Genomic DNA, 22,381 nt, shown 5'->3' on the forward strand with positions numbered 1-22,381 from the left:
TGCGTGGAGAGACACGGGGGCACAAGTGTCAGCTATCCACCAATCCTTCGTTGACCCCAAATTCATCAACCCAAAGGCCAAAGTTACAATTTACCCCTTCATGTCACAAGCTGTAGACTTGCCTACAGCTCAACTGCCTGTCCAGTACAAAGGCTGGTCAGGAATGTGCACTTTTGCAGTCTATGACAATTATCCTATCCCCATGCTACTGGGGGAAGACTTGGCCAACAAGTGCTGGAGTGCTTTGATTTGTATTCTTTTTGAATAAGGCTGTTTATTCAATATTCTTTTAAGCAATTGACCCTGTATTATATCATCTTAATACAGAGAGAACATTTGTATGTATTTTTCTTTCTTTTTATATAAAGCTTTCTTTTAAGACCTGTTGGAGTTTTTCTTTACTTCAGGGAAATTGAGTCTGTACTCACCAGGGAATTGGTGGGAGGAAGAAATCAAGGGGAGATCTGTGTGTTGGATTGCTAGCTCTGCGCTGAGTGTGTGTGGCTGGCTCCTCTTGGTGCAGCTGCACCGACAACCACTGGTACTCCAGGCAGTGCGGTAAGGTAGCAGGGAGTAGGGGAGGTAGGATAGAGGGCAGGGAAGTTCGAGCTGGTGGTCAGGGGGTGAGGATATGGATTGGGGTGGTCAGAGGGCAGGGAACAGGGGGGTTGAATGGGCACAGGGGTTCTGGGGGGCACTCAGGAATGAGGGGGGTTGGATGGGGCAGCGGGGGGCAGTCAGGGCCAGGGGTTCCGGGGGCGCTCAGGGAGAAGGAGTGGCTGGATGGGGCAGGGGTCCTGAGGCTGGGGGCATTCAGGAATGAGAGGGGGGTTGGATGGGAGGTCTGGGAGTGGTCAGGGGACGGGGCAGGAGTCAGGGGGTGCATCAGGGGGCAAGAAGCAGAGTGGGGGCAGATAGGGGGCGGAGCTGGGCCACGCCTGGCTGTTTAGGGAGGAACAGCCTCCCCTAACCGGCCCTCTATACAATTTTCGAAACCCAATGTGGCCCTCGGGCCAAAAAGTTTGCCCACCCCTGGTCTACACTATGGAGACTCTCCCAGCTTAGCGATGCTAGCCTAGCTGTGTTGGCAGAATTCCGCAGCCTACATTGACGGAAGGGTTTTTCCATTGGTGTAGGAATACCACTCCCCAAATGAGGGTCGCTACCCCGAGGGAAGCATTCTTCCATCAACACAGCTGCATCTACACTAGGAGTTAGATTGGTACACTCCTCGCTGATGTAGCTGTGTCATCCTAACTTAAGCATAGGCCAAGCCCCACACTCGGGTCTGGAGAAGACCAGAAACCAAAGGATCTGGAGTAGCTCCCAATGTACCCTAAACTGCAGGACAGAGAGTCCAAATTTTTCAGAAGCAGCCAGTGTGTTTGGGAGCCTCTGGGTTTTTTTGGAGCCCACCCTGGGCCCCCTAAAGGCATCCCGAGAATCGGGCACCCAAAGCCAGTGATGATGAGGATTGGGCTCTGTATTCATACAACAAAAGGGTTCTTAAGACTCGTGATCCAGGAAATGTTGTCCTGACCAGGGAAGGTCCAGCTTGGCTTCCACCCATCATGAGAACTCCATGCCAGTGAGAGTAAAGGAGAAGCTTGGCCCCAAGGTCCACTGTTACTTGTACAGCTCGGGTCCCATGCCTGACTGTGCAGAGTTCAAGGGGATCAGACTTCAGGAAATGTCATCGGCGAGTCAGGTGCACTGGGAAGAAGATGAACGATCCTCCAGTAGAGGAAATGCCCAGGGAAATCCAATGATATGGGCTGGGTCTCAATTAGGGCATAATGAGAATTCTGCTAAAGAACAAGCAGCAGCAAACGGCATTGGCTATATATGGAAAATGCACCACGTAACTAAAACATGTAATGTGTATGGAGGATGGCAGATGTATTTCTGAAACACAGCCACCGAGCCATGATCAGCTGGCACATTTCAAAACAAAACATGTCTGTCACAGTCCACGATCCAAAAAGAGACTGCGTTTCACTTCGTGGGTGGTAACACAGTTGAGGCAGTGTGGCCTTGTAGAAAGAGCACTAAACTAGTACTCAGAAGATCTGGTTTCTATTCCCAGCTCTGCTACAGGCCTGCTGGGTGAATTTGGGCAAATCACTGCCCCTCTGTGCCTCAGTTTCCCCATATGTAAAATGAGGATAATGACCTTCTTTGTAAAGTGCTTTGAGATCTATAGATGAAAAGCACCTAGAGAGCTAGGTAATATTACTAGGAACAGCAGCCACATGATGCATTTTCCCTAGTATAGACAGACCAGCCTGGTGTGGCTTCATGATTCATCCTCAAAGATACCAGGTTTTTGGCAATTAAAACACAAGGGTGAGACAATCAGACAAGGACTATCATTAAGTATTTCATCCCTGCAAACTGAATTAAGTCAGCCGAAACAGCAAAACTTTTGGGCCTATTAGCTAAGGGAAAAGAAGATATGAAGGAAAGGATACCACAAGGGAGAAAGCTGGACCATTAATAAATGAGGTGGGGGGAAAACATGGCTCGGTCACTGAACTCCTTCAAACTTCAAAGTCTTCATCTATAGATAGCTTTTCTGAAACCCTGCTTGTCCAGACTATGTAAAAATAGTGAGTGATGAGAAGATACAACATCTAAAGTCAGTCACACTGGATAATGCCCATCCGAAAACTAAAGGGAACTGGCTGACAAGCCTGTTGAACCGCTAACAAGCGGACAGGAGATCAGCAAAGGTAGTACTGATCTTCAAAAAAAGAAGAAAGTGATACTGACCATTACAGTCTTATGTCTAATTTCTGACAGCTAGAGGATAAAGGAAAGCATGCTAAACACAATAGTGTTGGCGGTTGGGAGATATAAAGCCCTAACTAAATGGTATGCATGCTAGCTATTCACATGCCACTTCTCTCCAAATCTGCCATCACAACAGTCCATATAAACCAGAGGGCATTTGCTAAGTCTCCACATTTGACTGGATCCTTTGTGAAGGGCTCTCAGCCCCGTTCCCCCATCCATCTCAGTCTTTGACTTTCACGGCATGATATAAAGCCCAACTGTTTTATCCAGTCATGTAGGGAGATGAGAATGGAGGGATTTTTGCTTTATTTGAGGCATTTAAAGTCGACATCCTTCATCAGAACTGCAGATTTGTTTAAAGGGAAGACGTTAGAAACTTATATCACTGGATTTGTCCCATCTTTTCCAATCAAACTGGAGCGAGTTAGCGGACGCACGAGTTGCAGTGAGGACAGACTGTTCCTCTCAGCTAATATACACCAGTCAGAAAGTACCCAGCTTGACTCTCTGATCCCGGGAAATCTGTAGGGCTGGCAGCTAGACCACCTGCGTGTGTGTCAAGTGAGCGCCTCTCATCTGGACTCACAGGGTAGCGGCTGCACTGCAAGTGAAGGTGTGATTGAAGCACAGGTAGTCATACCTGTGCCGGCTCTAAATCTAGTTAGCACAGGAAGCAACGGGAGCGTAGCTATCGTAAAATAGGCTTCAGCACGGACTAGCAACCAGAGATTATATCCAGGGTCCATGGCAGGCTTGGACTCTGGTTGCTAGCCTGTGTCGCCATATCTAGATTAAAGCTTGCATGCTTATCTGTACTATGATCTCACCTTCACAAGCAGCATAGACATACCCAGGGAGAGTCTACGGATACAAGACCCCCAGGAGGCCAGTTATACAGTCACTTTTCAGGGAAGAATTGCCCTTTAAGACTTGTGGGTGGACCCAGTGGCAGAGTTGGGAAGAGACCCCCCACCACGATCACCTCCTGACTCACACTGCTGAGTCCTAACACACACACCCCCAGCCATGGTTCCTCCCTGTACCGTGATCTGCAGAGAAACAGTACGTTTGTCTGTGAATCTCAGAACAGGCACAAAGGAAAGACAGTTTGCCAGAACCCTGCAGCCCAGCTGATGCAGTGAAATCTGACCTGGCCCTGCCAAGCAGATTGTTGTACAGCAGATGCCCACACCAGAGGAAGAAGTTCTCCCAGATCACCCTCCCATTCCAGCCCCTACCCAGCACACACAGCTCACCGAAACAGACATTACTAGACCCTGGCCAATTTACTCCCCCATTTTACTCATTCTTACCAAGAAACTCTCCTGTTTTTCTTACTAATCTGATGACTACACCCCCCCACACACACACCCCACTCCACTCAAGCTTCAAACAGTGACTACATATAGCAGCAGCTTAGATTTCCCATTGCACGCTCCCTTCCCCTTTGCATCTCCATTCACTCGGCGCTCTCCCACTGCTTCCCCAGATGCTCACAAGCTGCATTTGCAGATACAATTCTCAGCCTAGGAGACTTGAAGAGATTTCATAAACACACACACACCCCACAACCCCTCCCTCTCGTCCCATCAGCTCAGCACTGGAGGCAGACGCAGCCTGTGGGGATGCCTCGTTGTTCAAACTCTCAGAGCATGCCCAGGGTTCAGACCATGTTGCTCTGTACTGTATCTGACAATACAAGCATTTTTTTTTTTTTATTTTTAAACAGATCTCGACAAGCGGGAGGTGAAGGCAGCCAGAGCAACCCTGCGACTAGAGACGCAGCTGCACAGCGGCAGGGCTCTTTATAACCCACTTCACCGTCTTACAACGTTAAAATGTACAAAGGAAAATAAATAAAACAAAGCCACAGCTGTACCCAGAGCTGACTTTCCATCCACAGGACCTCGCTGGAAGCTCCTCAGTTGAATCGGCAGCTCCCCAGTGGCTCACAGGATCCTCCCTGTCAGCGGAGGCAGGCAAAGTGAACCCAGCCCAGCGAAGATGCAGGCAGGTCCCCATGCAGCAAAGAAGCCCTTCCCTCAGCCAGGAAGAGTACTCGCCACTATCCCAGTTGACAGGGATGCCCTGAGCATGCAGCCCTTTGGCAAGAAAGTAGCAGAACCACGGCTCTGACATGCCCTTTAGAACCCAGAACCGACTGCCTGCCTGCTTCTATCACAGCAGCCACCTGCACAGACAGGCCCTCTTGCTCTCCTTCCCCAGCCCTCTCCTCCCTGGCTGCCAGTCCATGCTAGCTGTTAGATTCATACCAGCCAGAAAGTGCAGCTAGCAAATCCACCCCCTCAACACATCCAGGATCCCCCACTCACAGGGAAAGATCTGGCACACCACAGATCTTCAGGACTGGCTGCCAGATGCTCTCCCCACAAGAGCCTCCCTTCAGGGGGTCTAACATTCATCCAAAATCAGTGGAAGAGCTGTAGGAGTGGAGTAATTTTCTAACCTCTCCCCAGCTATATGCTCTGAAAGCTCAGACACCAGTCACCAAGGCCATTGGGGTCAAACAGACCACATCGGACCCTTTAGGAAGCCAGTCACGACGCCTGGGCTAACGCTCAACTTACCTGGGAGAAGAAAGGCCTAGCAGGCCAAGGGAGGAGGCAGCGAGTGAGAACTGGGTCCCAGTTGCCTCTATGGGGCTAGGTGGGGCAGGACCATGGCAGAGGAAGCAGGAAAAGCAGAGTATGAAGGGGAAGCTGCTGGAGGAAACGGCAGTGGGACTAGTCTAAGCTCCACAGGTAGAAACTGCCTTTTTCTTGTGTGTTTGTACAGCACCTAGCACAGCAGAGCCCTGGCCCACGACTGCAACCCCGGGTACTATCAGCAATGCAAATAATGAGAAAGACACCAGGAGAAGGAAGTGCTTGGGCAGAGCTACCCCAGAGACTACGTAGGGGCCCTCCTATCTCCTACGTTTAAATATAACATTCCACCTGCCCAAGCCAGAGAGCGAGCCACACAGGAAGGCTAAGGGAAGGGTGCTGCTGGAGAACAAGGAGCTGGTGCCTGGGGAGAGAGGCTACTGAGTGTAGCCGGGGGACAGACTGCCTGGCAACAGCAACAGGAGGCTGTCCAAAGGGAAGCAGTAAGCCACATAGGTGCTGGAACTAAGGGTGCTGCCACAACCCCTGGCTTGAAGGGGTTTCCATCACATTCAGGGTTTACAGTTTGGTTCAATGGCTCTCAGCACCTCCATTGTTCCAGCATCCTTGGTAAGCCGACAGCCAGCAGCAGAGTAATGCTGACAGCTAGCAGCCCACCAGGCTAGGTGGAGGGGATGGCGGCACGGCAGGGTGAAAAGGGTACAAACTACAGAAGAGCCTGGAGAAACAGCTGAGCAGGGGGCGGGCATTTGGAGCCCTGGGCACCAAGAGGTTGGGGGAAGCAGGCAGATGGAATGTCTCATGTGAGCTAGCCCAGGAGAGACCGGGGCAACAGACTCAGATCAGCCTCTTTACTAAGATACTGTTACCACCAAGAAACCTACTGTTCCTGGAAATTCAGACCTCCACAGTTCAAACTTTTAAAGGAGGCCTTATCCAAACTGATGCAGGACATCCACCACGGGGGTGGTCAAGGCAGGCAGCAGTACCTAGGGCCATAGTATTCTGTGCATTGCTCAGGCAGAAGGATGGCCTAGTAGTTAGGGTGCTCGTCTGGGACTTGAGACACAGGTTAGATTCTCTGCTCTGCCACAGAGTTCCTGTGTGCCCTTGGGTGAGTCATTTACCCTCTCTGTGGCTCAGTTCCCCACCTGTAAAGTGGGAATAACACCACGGCCCCACCACACAGATGTGCTAGGCAGATAAATGCAGTCAAGGCTGCGAGCTGCTCAGATACTATGGTAACAGGGGGTAGATAAGTGCTTTTCTCTAACTGAGATGGTTGTCAGCTCATTCTGTAGAGTCAAGGGGAAAAGCTGCATGGTACAATTAGCGCCGTTAGCCTCACCTTCCTAATCATGTGCGCTTCCTCCAGCAGAGCTATTTTGGGTGGCCACGCGTTGTCTCAATGCATCCAGAGCTCTTTAGCATTCCAGAGAGCATCCAGCAGGACTCGCATACAACCGCCACCAATGAAACCCTCAGACAGGTTTCACACTCCCCTTTGCAGCCTCATTTGTGATCAAATTTGGCATGATGAGAGCTCTCTATCTATTCAGGCTTTTCTGTCTCTCAGTCCACTACTGTACATACAGGCCAACGAACCCCAGAATTGGCCAGGGAATGGGGCAAATGCTCATTAGTTCAAGCAAGCTCATCTCTCTGCCAACATAGGACCCTTATAAATTAAGGCCCAGAAGGGACTTTGTGATCATTTGGTCTGGCCACCTGCACAACACAGGCCAGAGAATTCCTCCCATGAATTCCTGCATCAAGACTTTAATTGTGGCTGAGAATGAGCAGAGCATTTGGAAGACATCCGATCTCAGTTCCAGGTGCCCAAGTCATGGAGAATCCATGCTAACTCATACTAATGGTTTGTCACTCTCACTGCGCCTTGTTCCCAGTTTGAGTGTGTCTAGCTTCAATTTCCAGCCACTGGATCTTGGCCTCTCCTCTCACAGGAGAATTGCTCCCAGATGGCAGGATCCAGGTCCCACCATGATAAGAACCCGCACACAGCAAGGAGTTACTGTGATGCCAGCAGTGTTTCAGCCAGCTACCCTCTGTTAAAGATTAAAAGATGAAGTACCCAGGAGTCTCCCTGCCTCACGGGGACTGTGTGGACTCCTTCGATCCCCAGGACGCAGGGTTTTCTCCAAGATCATGTCACTTAAAGTTTGTGTCTCTTCTAGTTGTGTTGAGGTAGCACCTATGAGCCTCATTCATGGCCCAGGCCCCCTCTGTGCTAAGCTCTGTACAAACAGCAAACCCTTTAAGGTTGAGGGGGATAGCTCAGTGGTTTGAGCATTGACCTGCTAAACTCAGGGTTTGAGTTCAATCCTTGAGGGGGGCCATTTAGGGAACTGGGGTTAAAAAAAATCAACAAAACCAAAAACTGGGGATTTGTCCTGCTTTGAGCAGGGGGTTGGACTAGATGACCTCCTGAGGTCCCTTCCAACCCTGATATTCTATGATTCTATGAATATCTGATATTCAATTTAAGATGAATGTCACCATTTTTAAACACCAAGCATGTATCACTATGGAAACAAACAGAGAAACAGCCAAATACCCTCCCAGTTCATACAGTCTCTCAGATAACTGAACCCATCTGCAATATTGCCTTCTATCATGAGATAACTGGCTTGGTGGATGAGGGGAAAGCTATGGATGTGTTATTCCTTGACTTTAGCAATGCTTTTGATACAGTCTCCCACAGTATTCTTGCCGGCAAGTTAAAGAAGTATGGGCTGGATGATTGGACTATAAAGGTGGATAGAAAGCTGGCTAGATCGTCGGGCTCAACGTGTAATGATCAATGGCTCCATGTCTAGTTGGCAGCCGGTATCAAATGGAATGCCCCAAGGGTCGGTTCTGCGGCCAGTTTTGTTCAATATCTTCATTAATGATCTGGAGAATGGCGTGGACTGCACTCTCAGCAAGTATGCAGATGATACTAAACTGGGAGGAGTGGTAGATACACTGGAGGGTACGGATAGGATATAGAGGGACCTAGAAAAATTAGAGGATTGGGGCAAAAGAAACCTGATGAGGTTCAACAAGGACAAGTGCAGAGTCCTGCACTTAGGATGGAAGAATCCCACACACTGCTACAGACTAGGGACCGAATGGCTAGGCAGCAGTTCTGCAGAAAAGGACTTAGGGGTTACAGTGGAAGAGAAACTGGATATGAGTTAACACTGTGCCCTTGTTGCCAAGAAAACTAACGACATTTTGGGCTGTATAAGTAGGGGCATTGCCAGCAGATCGAAGGATGTGATCACTCCCCCCTATTCGGCATTGGTGAGGCCTCATCTGGAGTACTGTGTCCAGTTTTGGGCCCCACACTACAAGAAGGATGTGGAAAAATTGGAAAGAGTCTAGAGGAGGGCAACAAAAATGATTAGGCAGCTGGAGCACATGACTTACAAGGAGAGGCTGAGGGAACTGGGATTGTTTAGTCTGCAGAAGAGAAGAATGAGGGATTTGATAGCTGCTTTCAACTACCTGAAAGAGAGTTCCAAAGAGGATGGATCTAGACTGTTCTCAGTGACACCAGATAACAGAACAAGAAGCAATAGTCTCAAGTTGCAGTGGGGGAGGTTTAGGTTGGATATTAGGAAAAACTTTTTCACTGGGAGGGTGGTGAAACACTGGAATGGGTTACCTAAGGAGGTGGTGGAATCTCCTTCCTTAAAGGTTTTTAAGGTCAGGCTTGACAAATCCCTGGCTGGGATGATTTAGTTGGGGATTGGTCCTGCTTTGAGCAGGGGGTTGGACTAGATGACCTCCTGAGGTCCCTTCCAACCCTCATATTCTATGATTCTATGAATATCATATGCATGTCATCTTAGCTTTGCCCCATATGGATGCCCAGTTTTTAACATTGTCCAGAAACCTGTTCACACCAGCCATCACATGTAGTTCAAATACGGGCTATGAATCCTCAAATTATTACCCACCATACATGGCCCAGAAAGTATCCTCCAGTTCAACCACTTGTCATGGGCCACAGATCCCAGCACTTCTGTCACACGCCAGACTCTCAACCTGTCACTGCAACAAGCTGCTACAGTCAAGAGCCCAACTAGTTCTCCATACATGGTCCAGAACAATATCCTTCTACTCACCCACCATTAGCTAAGAGACCCAAACTACCCATCCATCCTCCATTTGCCAACTGGAAACCTCAGTATACCAGCCACATTCCCCTCCCATTGAGCACTGGAGTCCTGCCATCCAGATACAACCACATACCCACCTTCATCCAATCCACAGACCTCAAGCCAGGCTAACACGTTATTTATTTACTATGGCGAGAAAGGTGTCAGACTACAATGATATCACACATGATATAAATGGCCAGCTAGTCAATGGGTACAGAATGTGATACATGGCATTTTTAGTCTGTGACTTCCAAAGCTCGGACACAAGCATCTTCTCGTGTAACAGGTGGTGGTGGTGGCCAGGCGATGTCAGAGTCAAGGCTGCATGTGTAATACATTTGAGAGGTTGGATGAGCTGTGAATATTTACCTTCTCTGAACTCTCCATTCACATGGCTTAAATGCAAGTGTGGGGTTTTGGCTGGGGTTTTTCAGTGTGATGTTCCTTGAGCAACATTTTAAAGTTCATGATGGTTTCGTCTGCTTATTCAAGAAAAGCCAGTTCGGAACTTGAGCTTTACAAGATCCTCAGCTTGGTCCCCATCTCCGCCCGCCCGCCCCTACCGCCACCACCACCACTCAGCCCCCCAACCCAGTCCCTCCAGTAAACTCTTCCTCTCTTCCTGCCCTGCTTTTCCCTGCCTTGCAGAACTCAAGAGTTCCAGAGCTCCCCAGACTCTGCTCTTCCCACTGGATGGAGTTGGAGCCTTGGAGCAAATTCTGTCCCCTACTCCAACCACTATGTAGTTTCCTAGCAGCTCTTGGGGGCTGGTACTGTGCTGCAGGTAGCTAAGGCAGAAATTCCAGACACAGCAGATGCCATTGCTCCTCACAAGCCCCAGTGTGGGGAATGTGCTAGGGGACAAGCTCAGAGCATCATGCTGTGGGGATTCAGGAGTGGGCCACAGCACAGGATGGATTACTGGGGGCTCCTCTAACTCAGGCCAGGGCCATACTGGCTCATGGTACAGCCCATAGGGCACAAAGCGACCTTTTCCCCACTCCTGATGGACTGAACCTCCTGGAGGCATGGCACTAAATCAGACCCATGGGGCAGGGACTGTCTGTTTGCTCTATGTTTGTACAGAGCCTAGCACTATGGGATCTGGGGCCAGCACTGGGGCTCCTAGGTGCTACAATCATACAAATAATAGTTTGTTCTGATGGCTGGAGCTAGCGCATTATTGAACTACTATATACAGAGAGCAGGATGTGGCCCTTCACATGGCAGCAGACATAGTATGCTAAGCTACACGGCAATGGTAAAACACAAAATGGTGGCTGTGCAATAGCCAAGTCATTTGATAATTAAAGTGTCGGTATTTTTAGGTGAGAGAGAGAGAGAGAGAGAGAGAGAGAGAGAGAGAGAGAGAGAGTGAGTGAGTGTAACAGAGTTCAGAGTGTATGCTTGTGCTGCTCACGGCAGGGCTCTTAGAATTCAGTTTATTGGCCATGTGCTGAAGAGATGCCAGGACCAGCGGAGATCATGAAGTAATTGCGAACGCCAATACTTTTGATTGTTTTTTTAAGATTTAAAATTACTTTAGAGAGAGAGTGTAAAAAAAGAGGCTCAAGTCATTTCTAAGCGACAAGGCACAAAAGACAAAATTGGGTCATTTTTAAAACTCGGTGACTAAAATTAAACAAAACCAAGTTATTTCCCCCAACACAGCCTGAGAGGAATCACAAGAATGGAAAGCGAAATACTTTCTCTGTCCAAAGCTTTAAAGGAAGGAGGGGAAAGACGACCATCTCCCTCGAACACGAATTGACTGCCTATGTCTCAGAGCATGTCTGTGGGAAGCAGGCACGTTAAATAAGCAAAGCAAGAGTTCATTATAAGAGCAGTCCTATGAAGAAATCACAGGGAATTGGAGATAATGTCTGGGGCTGGGGCAGGGCAGTTGCTTTCCATTTGGTTTATCAATGGCTATCAACAGCAGGGCTGTGACTCAACTTTTAGTTTGTCAGGAACACTAAAGACAGAAATATCATTAGCACCTCTGTTATCATTAGCAGATCGTTGTCAGAAAGATTCAGATGCCAGGGGATGGCAGGGCAGGAAATAGGAGAGGTAATGCCTTTTACTAAGCCAAAAAATCTTTTGCATTATTGGTAGGTAAAAAACTGGCACTTCTGGGCAACCAGAAAGATTTAAGAATCTGGTTCTCAGCATCATGAAGAGCAAGAATGCATTGCTATCAAAGGACCCTCTCACTGCAGTATCTGAGCACTTCATGGTCTTTAGCATATGTACCCTCATGCACCCCTACGAGCAGGGCAGTGCTGTTTTACAGAGGCATGGAGACTAAGTGACTTGCCCAAAGTCCCACAAGGAGTCTGTGGCAGAGAAGGGAATTGCACTAGTCTCTCCTGAGCCGCAGGCTAGCATCTTAACCACTGGGCCATCCTGCCTCTGTGCAGTAACAGCAGAGACATCACAGGTTTCTTGGCTGCACCAAAACAGCCATTACTATAAACAAGAGGAGAGAAGGTATTTTACTGCTACAGAAGAACATGGAGAAGCCCCACCCTGGCAGACTGCACCCAGTTGTGGCACCTTGTCTTGCAGGAGGACCCCTTCTGGAGGAAGTCCAGAGAAAAGCTTAGAGGTGGGAAGGGTCTGGTAATTTTTTTTGACCAATTAAAGAGCCAAAGTCTCTACATTTTGGAGAAGACAAGGTCCCAGGTTGATCAAGGCAGCTGGCTCATCTCAAAAATCCATGAACACAGCAGCCTACCTCCAAGGAGAAGATATTAGAACTAAGCCACAGTAGGGACTCCCTCACTCTTCAGCGAGTTCACCGAGCTCAGGTGATGTTTCCAGACCGCCCATCAACTGGGAGGCGAGAATGGAAGAACCCTTTCAAAGCATGGAGTTCTCTGCCCCTGCTCCCACCCCTCCAAAGCCATACAAGTCAACTGCACCTCCTCTCCAACGCTGATGACTCCTGGGGGCAGGGGAGGTGAGGCGAGACAAGTTCTACACGTGCATGGCTGATGATGGGCCCAGTTCCCTGGAAAGGTCCAAGGTTGCTAAGATCAGCAGAGAAGTGGGAGCTTTATTCTCTGCACAGCTTCATTCCGAACACAAAACCACCACATTAAAAGCCAGGCATACCAGCAAGCGCCTGGAACCACCCTTTGCAGCCCAGTCAAGGAGAGAGTATTGACGACAACTGTTTCTAGGCAGATGGAACCTTCAGAACTTCTCCACAACCACTGTTTAATGCTGCAAGATCCACCGAGATGGAAGAAGGCAGAAAAGCAACAACCATGATTCTGTTTAACATCATAGATGTCAGGGGCTCAAGCATCACATTCTGAGCCTTCATCCCCTCCAAGTCTTCCTTCCCAACTTCAGCTGGTGCCCATTTCACCCATTCCCTGTGCTATCCCCATAGCCATCATGCCATACTACAGATCATAGCAGCACTATGCCAATTGTAACTGTTCAAAGAGCACCAGAACGTGGGGAAATCCAGGCACCGGTCTACTGCCAGCTATATACCCGTGTTTCCAGCCACACATCTTTGAGGTCCAAAATGAGCTCAGCAGGAGAGGATTGTGCGTGCTGCAAAGCATCCTTCAGCCCTGCGTCCCCTTCCCCTCTCCTCTGTCTGCAAAGCCTGGCTAGACATGAGAGTCCTTTACCTTGCAAAGCTAAGTTTGCCAACTGCACGTCAACAGGAGGGCAAGGGAAATGATAAACACAGATGAAGATTCCCTTTTGACTAGGTGTGCAACGGCAGTAGGTCATCTACTATTCTCCACTAGGTAGACAGTTGCCTTTGCAAGACCTGGTCTACACAAGAAACTTAGGTCAGTGTAACTACATTGATCAGGGCATAGTTAAGCCAGCCTAAGTCCCTGTGTAGACTGTGCTAGGTTGACAGAAGAATTGGGGAGGCGGAGTACCTACAGTGATGGGAGAACCCCTCCCACTGGATTAGGTAACGTCTACACCAAAACCCTACAGCTATGCCACTGCAGCGTTCAAGTGTAGACAAGCCCTATGCCACGGCCTAGCTAACAAAATACCAAGATAAGCAAGTAAGCAGATACCAGAAGGCAGCAGCTATTTGACTGCATCATGTTAGGCCATTCTGGGGCAAAGGCTGAATGGACACAGCAACGCCACCCTCAGCTGGGGGCAGGAAATGTTAGTGACATAGACTGTGCACCCAGTCGAGAGAACTGCAAAGAACTGCACTGCCGTCAAGTCAGTCCATAGGAAGGTGACCAGTGGGCTGCCCCAAGCTGCCTCACACACAGCACAGCTCCAGCTGGCATCTGGAGGAGGAGCACCAAAGGAAGGTGCTGAAATCCACCTCTAAGCGCCAGCAATCACCACTGCTATTCATTCCACAACAGGCAGAATGTCAGCGGCCACTCCAAACCAGGGCTCCCCTCCACAGAACTGCACCCAGGGTAGCAACTGTGGGAAGTGTCAGGGGAAAGAAATTCTAGCAGCAACACAGCTGGAGAGAAAAGCAAGATCTGTCCGTGTGATTCTCACACTTAACACTTCTCCTCCCCAAGGGCTACAAGAACTGAGAGGGAGTGAAGGCAGCTCATTGGAGATGGTACCAAAAATGACTTCACAGCATCGCACGCTGGCGGGGAGAGGGGGGGAATCAAAATCCAACAAGGTGACAAGATATTCAGCATCACCACAGCTACATCATCTCCTGCAAGGTAGCCGACCAAAACCAGCAGCAGAGTGCGCAGGGGCCAGGAAGAGAAGGCCATGCAGGGCCTGAGATGAGTGCAAAGAAATCTCTGGAAGATACACAAAGGCAGGTGCTCCAGGAAAGCAGCAAGGAGAAGAGAGGGTGGCTAGGGAAAGCCAAGAGCCTCCAGCCGCACCCATCACCAGTGCTAGGGCAATTAGGACAGGGTGGGAAGTGGTGCACTGAGGCAGCTCTTGGAATGGTCCTGACCCAACAAAGGGACATTGGGGCCGGAAAGGGACAAGTAATGCCCTGTGCCTCCTGCCCTTCCTTGCTGATGAATGTTGCCATTCTCCACGCTGTCTGCTCTTCGAACATGGCGCTCACTAGCAGGCTCTTGCCAGATTGAGGATAAGGGGAGGCCTAGCTTCTCTCCCCACCTGAAGGTCTAGCACACCCAAGCATGGACCCTTTTCTGAAGCAAGCCACTTGCCTCATGCCACCATGGTGCCCACAACAGGCTGCCTGAGCCCATCTCACGATTCTGCAGGGAGCTGGTCCTGCAGCGCGTGATGCCTTCTCCAACCCTCCAGGGAATCCCTAACCCAGGCAGAGGTGGTGTGGAGTTGGACCAGCACCACGCTAAGAGGGACACAAACCAGTCCCCGGGGGAGAGGGTGCAGATGGAGTTGGACCTGTGTCACTAGATCCCAATGCACTTGGAAGGGATTAACCCATAGAAATCCTCATCTCTCAGCTGGCTTTCTGCAACCTAGAACAGCAGCCGTCAACTGCTCCAGACTACTGTACCCCTGTTAGGAGTTTGATTTGTCTTGCGTAACCCCCAATTTCACCTCACTTAAAAACGACTTGCTCACAAAATAAGACATACAAATGCAAAAGTGTAACAGCCACTAGTACTGAAAAATTGCGTCCTTTCTCATTTTTACCATACAAGTATAAAATAAATCCACTGGAATATAAATATTGTGCTTACATTTCAGCGGATGGTACACAGAGCAGTACAAACAAGGTGGTATCTATGAAACTGCAGTTTGTACTGACTTCACTAGTGCTTTTTATGGAGCCTGTTGTAAAACCACGCAAAACTTTAGATGAGTTGATGTACCCCCGAAAGACCTCTGCGTACCCCCAGGGGTACACATACCCCTGGCTGAGAACCACTGACCCGAACTGCTCAGAAAAAGCAAGTCGCTCCCTCTTACATATAAATCAGCAGGCGGCTTGACCCAGCTGCAGTCAAGAAAGCTCAGGTTCCTTTTCTGGCTCTTCATGGGGAGAGAAGCAGCAGGAGGTACTAAACACAGAGCTCTTACAGATGCCAAGTACCGGGTTCTAGAGAAGATTGATGGATTAATTGGACTGTCAGCTCTTTGGAGCAGGGGTTGTCTTTGACATGTGCCTGTACAACGCCTCGCACAAGAGGGGCCTGTGTCCATGCCTGGAGCTCCTGGGCATTATGGCAACAGCAATAAGAAGAATGGGGAATCAGACTAAGGCATGGTTTGGAAATTCGGCGAGCTCTAGTGATGCTCATTCCCCAGCAATACTACAAGCACTTTCCCTGATTTATGAAGGAAGAGGCCTGACAAGGGGATGATGTTCCATGATGGAGAAAACTAACACACAGGTAGGAATTCTGTTTCCGTGCCCACACGGCAGACGGGATCTGACTAGCAACCTTCAGACAGGAAAAGCCACCGACTGCCAAGACTTGCTGATGGGGCAGAGCGGGCTCAAAGCAGGAGCTAAGGCTCAATGCATCTGATGCCCAAACCAGTCTCCCTGGCCATGAAGAGTTCTCCTCTTTAAGAGAGAGTGTCTCTCGGATTTGTTCCAGGGGTACAGAAATCCCATGGGAATAGCAGGGACGTCAGTGCCCCAGCAGATCAGATTTGTTCCGTCCCGGTGTATTAGCCATGTCTTGAGTTATGCTTCTGGTGGGGGTGGGGGTTCTGGAGAGGGAAGCTTTTGCTCACTTCAAGCCACAAATGAAAGCAGAGCCATCGCACAGCACAGCACCAGGCTGGCTGGCGGCAGTTCTGAACAGAGGTCGGCTTCTCTTACAGAGCCACGCAACGTGAGCCCTGCCAAGGCGATTGACCATTTCCATCATGGGAAACTGGAGCACAGAATCACAGCAGCAGCCTCCCCAACCACGCAGCAGAGGGCTTGCTATTTCAGGACATCAGACACAGGCAGTTATCTGCTCAGGGCACAAGATCACCTCCCCCTGAGAGAGCTGGGTGCACAGTTTGGCATTTCCTGCCCTGAAATTGCACTCACCTGGGGGTGGTCAAGCGCTCCACCAATGAAGTGATCAGCATCACACACCGGCACTTGCTCGCTCAGGGGAGTCACTTCCCAACCAGCCACTCCAGGGGCACAGAGCATTACATTGCAGCACTTGGTGTAGCCTCACCACCACAGTCAGCGAGAGGCTTCAGCAGCACCGCGTGGCCTGCAGATGAGAGCACACACAAGCCAGCCCTGCCATGACCTGCCATAGCACATGTCCATCAGACTGCCCTGCGTTGGGCAGATGACAGGGGCCCGTCCATCTACCATGCTCAACACAAAGCGCCCCTTGCTGGAGCTGGTCTGCACGTGGCAGGATTGATAACAGCACTGCCTGGCCTCCCAGGGCTACTGCAATGATGAATACATTGCAGATTGTGAGGTGCTCAGATACCATGTCCCCCATCACCATAAATACAATGGATTAGATAATGATATAGGTGTGTGACGGGGGGAGGAGGATGGACAAACAGAACTGGTCAACACACAACATTGCACTGAAATAACAAGTGTGAATGAAAACCCATTTTGCTGTTTCTGCGTATAGCCTCCTAGGCACTAGCTAAATCAATATTAGAGAGTATACACAACGGTTTGCACCTGTTTGGCTCAAACTACATTTTAAACCAGTTTTTGTTCTACCAGTGCAACCTCTGTGTTCAGATAAGGCCTACGTTCTCTGTAGCTACTTGAATTCCACGAATGCCCACACAGCTCACACCAAAATAACTCCACCGGTTTTAAACTCACACTGTTAGTCATTTCAGCGCAAGCCTGTGTGCACAGCAGCCCTCAGACCATTTAAACCCTGATTCTGTTAACACATTTAGCTCAAACACTCGGAAGAAAAGCTCTGCTGAGGATTCATCATGCTGCCCCTTCAATTAATGGCTCAGAGATTTCCCAATCCATGTTTGCAAGTTATCTAAGGAGGTGGCAGGGCAGAGAAGATCAGATATTCCCAAGTAGAAAACCCCCTTTCTTTTAGAAGACAAGATTTTAGGCTCTTTGTGTGCTGAAGAATCTAATATTTCTTCCCTGGAGAAGATTAAACCAGAACTTTACTGGGGTAAATTGTGTCAGATGATGACGGTGGCGCCAGACATTTGTTCATATATTTTTTTTAAACACATCTCCTCCTGCCCCATTTCCAACAGCTGCAGTACCTGCATCAAAGTCTCCATGCACCTGAGTTAGGTAGCCTTAAAACAGGATCACAGGCTCCAGGGCTCGATCTCTGTTCCTCTCCCCCCAATATTCACCTCTTCGGCTGGACTCTGGCAAGGAAGCCAATCTCTTTTGCAATATGCAGCGGTGACATGAGCCACCAGAGACCTTATGATCCACAGACCCACTCACGCCCCCCAGGACTAATCCTCACTTCCTCAGCTTCCCCTCACACAACCATTGTATACTCAGGCACATCCACGCTCCTCCAGAGTGCTGTACGAGCAAGGGGCCAGGAGGTTCACTGAAACACAGGCTTTTGACAGATTGCAGAAGGACAAAGCCTGAGAACAGACACACCAAGCCACCCCTGTTCCCTCCTCCCTCAGTAGACAGAGGCAAATATCCCAGCAAGGGACCAAGGACAGACACTTTCTCCAGACCCCTCCTGAGACTATCCTGTCTGATCTCTGCAGCAAAAGAGGATCAGCAGCCTGGTTCTCAGGAACAAGCAAAGGAAGACACGTTCAATTGACAGGAGCAGCAGCAGCAGCCACAGTCTGATCACAGAGGAAACACACAGCTTAGCCTGTATAGAACTGAGACTGGGCTAGACAACACCCAGTACAGGACCAGAGCAGCTCAGGCCAGAGGCTGCTCAATGAGATGATATGGCCTCATTTAACATCACACCGAGACACCCCACCAAGGGGGTAGAGCCACTGGAGCCCACACGCCTGCTAAGCGAGTGGTAATCGAACTACCCCAAGAAGTTCACTGGATTCCTTAGCAGAACAATGAGAGCTGCTGTCCAGCCTGGCACTGGAGTCTCTGACATTAGTCAGCTTGAGAGGCTCCAGTAATACCCATGCAGATAACAAGATCTCATGTCAGTCATGAAAACCTTAAAGTTCTCTCTTGTGGTCTTTGGTGCCACCTTAGACTCCATGTTCAGCCTAGGCAGACTCATCTCCACCCCCTCAACTTCCTCCCCTCTGGAAAGTGGGATGAGGACGGTCTTTACTAAAGATGTCCTGGCCCAGTAAGTTCCCAGGACACCATCCAACTGTGGAGCCTGTGCTCTGTTGAACTCTTAGCAAATTTCAGCCAACTACCATCCACACCTTGATAAATTAGCCCCAAACACTTTGAGATAAGAAGCGGGGACAGGAGATGAGCACTAATGGCACAGAATCCAGAGCAAATCCAACTGACTACAACACAGGGCGTTCCTATAACCCCATCACAGTGAAACCTTCACCAGCATTGGGTGCATCTTACTGTCATTCACACCCACGCTGCACAGGCATAAACCACCACCAGAATCAGGTGTAAGTGACACTAGGCAGTGGAAAATCAGGCCTATCCATGTCTGCAATTTGCCAAGCCAGCTGTTCCAGAACTCACTATCTCTACTTCATGAAACAGATCTATCCAGGGCAGAGTGAGCTGCTGGTGGCAGGGGCATAAGGCAACCTTGTCAGAGCTGGGGACAGAAGACCTAGTAGACATCCTGAAAGCAAGTGAAGCCCAAACTCCACCTGTGAAATCCATGACTGAGTGAAGTCCAGTGACAAGTCCCAAGATCATTGCCCTTGAACATGGCAACTGACCAGCCTGCTGGAACAAAGCAGTCCAGCCTCTGCTCCAGAATCCATCTCTTGGTGCAAACCATCTTGTCAGCTTCCTGCCTTGAGCTGTCCCTTTAGAAGACCCATTATTGAGAAAGAGGTGGCAGCTCAGTGACATCTGGTCTCTACCAATACTCTAGCCCCCTCCCAATTTAGACTCAAAAACAGACTAAGGTATGTACACAGGCAGGTCAGACAGGAGACATCCAAAGGCTGAAAATCTCCCAGGATTGTTGGATCTGTTGCTAACATTAGATACCATTGACCACGAAGCCTTGAGGGCTCACCTACAGGGATGAGGGGAGTTATGGTAAGCTGGCTTTACTCATTCTTCTCAGATAAAGCCCAAAGAATTGAGAGAGGCACCCACAGCAACCCGACCTGGCTCCCAGCCCTACTGTCACTAGGAGACACTAAGGGCTTTGATAGCGGATCACCTCTGACTACTATGGTATTCTTACATCTTCCTTGGAAGCATCTGGCGTGGGTCAATGATAGAGAAGGTACTTTGAACAAGATGGATCTTGGATCTGATCCAGAATGGCAATGCCTCTGTTCCTACACAGATGTCGCTGGCTCTCAGTTTCATTTCCACCAAATGCCAACAATGCCCCAATGCCCAAGGGGACATGGGTTAAAAGCACCCAAATCAAGTCTAAGGGACAGTGCCCCTTTAAAAGTCACACTGCCATCTGAAAGCAGTTCACCTCCATGGTTTCATGTTTTATTTAATACCACCTGGGAGAGGGTGGGGAATAATTTTTTCCCTTCTATTCCTGTCTTACCATGTGCCTTCATCAGCATTCCATGTCCAGTCAATTTCACCCTAGTGTCTGTGCAGCAAGCCTGGATCCCTGTTTGCCTGTGGGAGCTTTGCACACAGCAACATGGGAGAGAACCCACTTAAACTCGGTATAGGAAAAGAGGGTGGAAAAAGCCACCAAAACTGGCAAGAAAATCCAGGGCCAGATGAATCCCCCACACGGCTGCTCACTCACTGCAGAGAGGGGCTGCGTTCCCCCGGGGCTCTAGGCAGCAGGAAGGCTACTAGGAAGGGGGCATAATGAGAACATGACAAGACACCCCAGTGCAGAAACCACTGGAGCAGTGTGCCCCTCAGAGAAACGGCCCCCCCAGGGACAGTGTGTCCACCCCCAGCTCTGAGATACCCCCCCAGGACGGTGTGCCCTCCCCCCAACAGAAAGCCCACCCCAGAGCAGTGTGCCCCGCGACAGGAGGGGTGCCCCACTCAGAGATCCCTGGAGCACTGAGCCCCCCCAAGAGAAAGGGTCCCCCAGTACAGTCTGCACTCCCGGATAAGAGGGGGACCCTGACTCAGAGACCTCCGGAGCAGCGTGCCCTCCGAGAGAAAAGGCTCACCGGGGTAGTCTGCCCCCCCCATAAGAGGGGAAACCCGGCTCAGTGCCCCCCCGAGAGAACAGGGCCCCCGCTCGCGCTCACTCACCAGCTCCATGAGATGCGGCGGACGCATGAGCCAGCTGAGCAGCTCCCCGCCTGCCTCCGCATCGCCGCAGAGCCAGCCAGCCGGCCGAGCCCCGCCCCCTCCACTTCTAGCCACGCCCCCGTCTGACTACACCGCGCCCTGCTCCGCTAAGCCCCGCCCCCCCACACCTTATCAGCGCACAGCCCCGCCCCTACCCCACCCTCCCTGCCTTCTAGTTCCCATAGCCCTTTTCTGTACTAACCCCCCTCCTTGAAACCACAGGGTCCTGCAGCACTGGGGGGGATAGCTCCCTGGCTCCTTCCCAGCCTGCATGTCCCAGCCAGAGGACTTGTCAGGGAAGGGCAGGCCCTGTTCCACTCCTGTTAACAAGCCTTACATGTCCCATCTGGCTATCCCCTTTTTGACCCTCCATTCCTCTGTCCAGGGGCAGGGTTTTAGACTGTGGACTGAACCTGTTGGCAATTTTTTTTAAATTCATATTTAAAAATGCATATAGTATCTCCTGATTTCTCAGCTCCCCGCTTCCCTACCAGCTAGTAAGCTGGGGCTGTGGGGCATGGCAGCCCCACAGAGACGGACAGGCAAAGTCCAGAGGAGGAGTGGTGCCCTCCCTCCCCTTTGCAAGGGCCAGTGTGGGGGAGCAAGGGCTCCACCAGAAGTCTAAGTGGGAGCTTGAGTTTTGCCCCTCCCCAGGAGGGGACAGCGAAAGAAGCAAAGACCCTATTGGTTCTCTTCCAAGGGAACAAAGCACGAAGGCCAGAGGTGACCGATGGCCCAACCAGTCTCCACCACACCAGGGCAGATGAGAGCCATTGAGGGGGCTGATAGGGAGGGTGTTTCCCTCTCTGTACTGCACTCTTCACCTGCTAAAGGGAAGCCTGGCTGAATGTGCAGCCTGCTGTATGTCATTTCAATCCTCCTCCTCCCAGTGCGTGTGGCAGCATGACCTCAGAAAGGGGAGCACCACCAGCTGCACAGCAGCATATTAGCTGTTTACAGATGGAAGTTCAGGGCGTCAGCCACAAGTAAAATTCCCATGTCAGGGCCTAGATCCGTGGGTCTGGCCTGTGCCCTTCCCCAACTATGATACCCCAGGCTGACACGCTTGCAGGCTCCTCTCCAAGTGTCTGTCAGCGATGAAATGTACTTTGCAAACACCTAGACGTGCCTTTTCCCTGCACATTCATATTGATCCACAATATGTAACATAAATACCCCAACCAATCCCCTAGTTTTAATGTGTCACATTTTGCTGGGGGACCAAGCAACAAGGGATACTGAATTCCTAGGAACTATCTGTCTGTCTTTGGTACTTAGCTGGCCTTCATTACCGTAATATCTGAGCACTTCACAAACTTTAATGCATTAAAGCGTGTATTAATGTGTGGCAGGGAAGTGCTGTTATTCTCATTGTTGGATGCAGTGTTGTTGTAGCCGTGTCAGTCCCAGGATATTAAAAAGACAAGTAAAATCTTTTATTGGATCTTTATTATGGGAATAATAGAGAGACAAGGTGGGTGAAATAATATCTTTTA

At 50.0% G+C, this 22,381-nt stretch overlaps 1 protein-coding gene across 5 annotated transcripts in view; it reads right to left on the reverse strand.

Moving 5' to 3' along the window:
* The window catches only part of PPFIA4 (PTPRF interacting protein alpha 4), a 204,969-nt gene extending 184,045 nt beyond the window's left edge, over positions 1-20,924 (reverse strand). For 4 of the 5 annotated variants that reach the window (XM_050956083.1, XM_050956080.1, XM_050956077.1 and 1 more), the window contains exon 1: positions 4,676-5,057. The gene's annotated coding sequence lies outside the window, so the exon portion shown is untranslated. Of the gene's footprint in view, positions 1-4,675; positions 5,058-20,846 lie in introns of those variants that run through there. The other variant, XM_050956078.1, reaches the window with a different exon arrangement.
* Positions 20,925-22,381: the final 1,457 nt, after the last annotated feature.

This window comes from Gopherus flavomarginatus, chromosome 5 (genome assembly GCF_025201925.1).
Source record: "Gopherus flavomarginatus isolate rGopFla2 chromosome 5, rGopFla2.mat.asm, whole genome shotgun sequence".
Classification (NCBI taxonomy): Eukaryota; Metazoa; Chordata; order Testudines; family Testudinidae; genus Gopherus; species Gopherus flavomarginatus.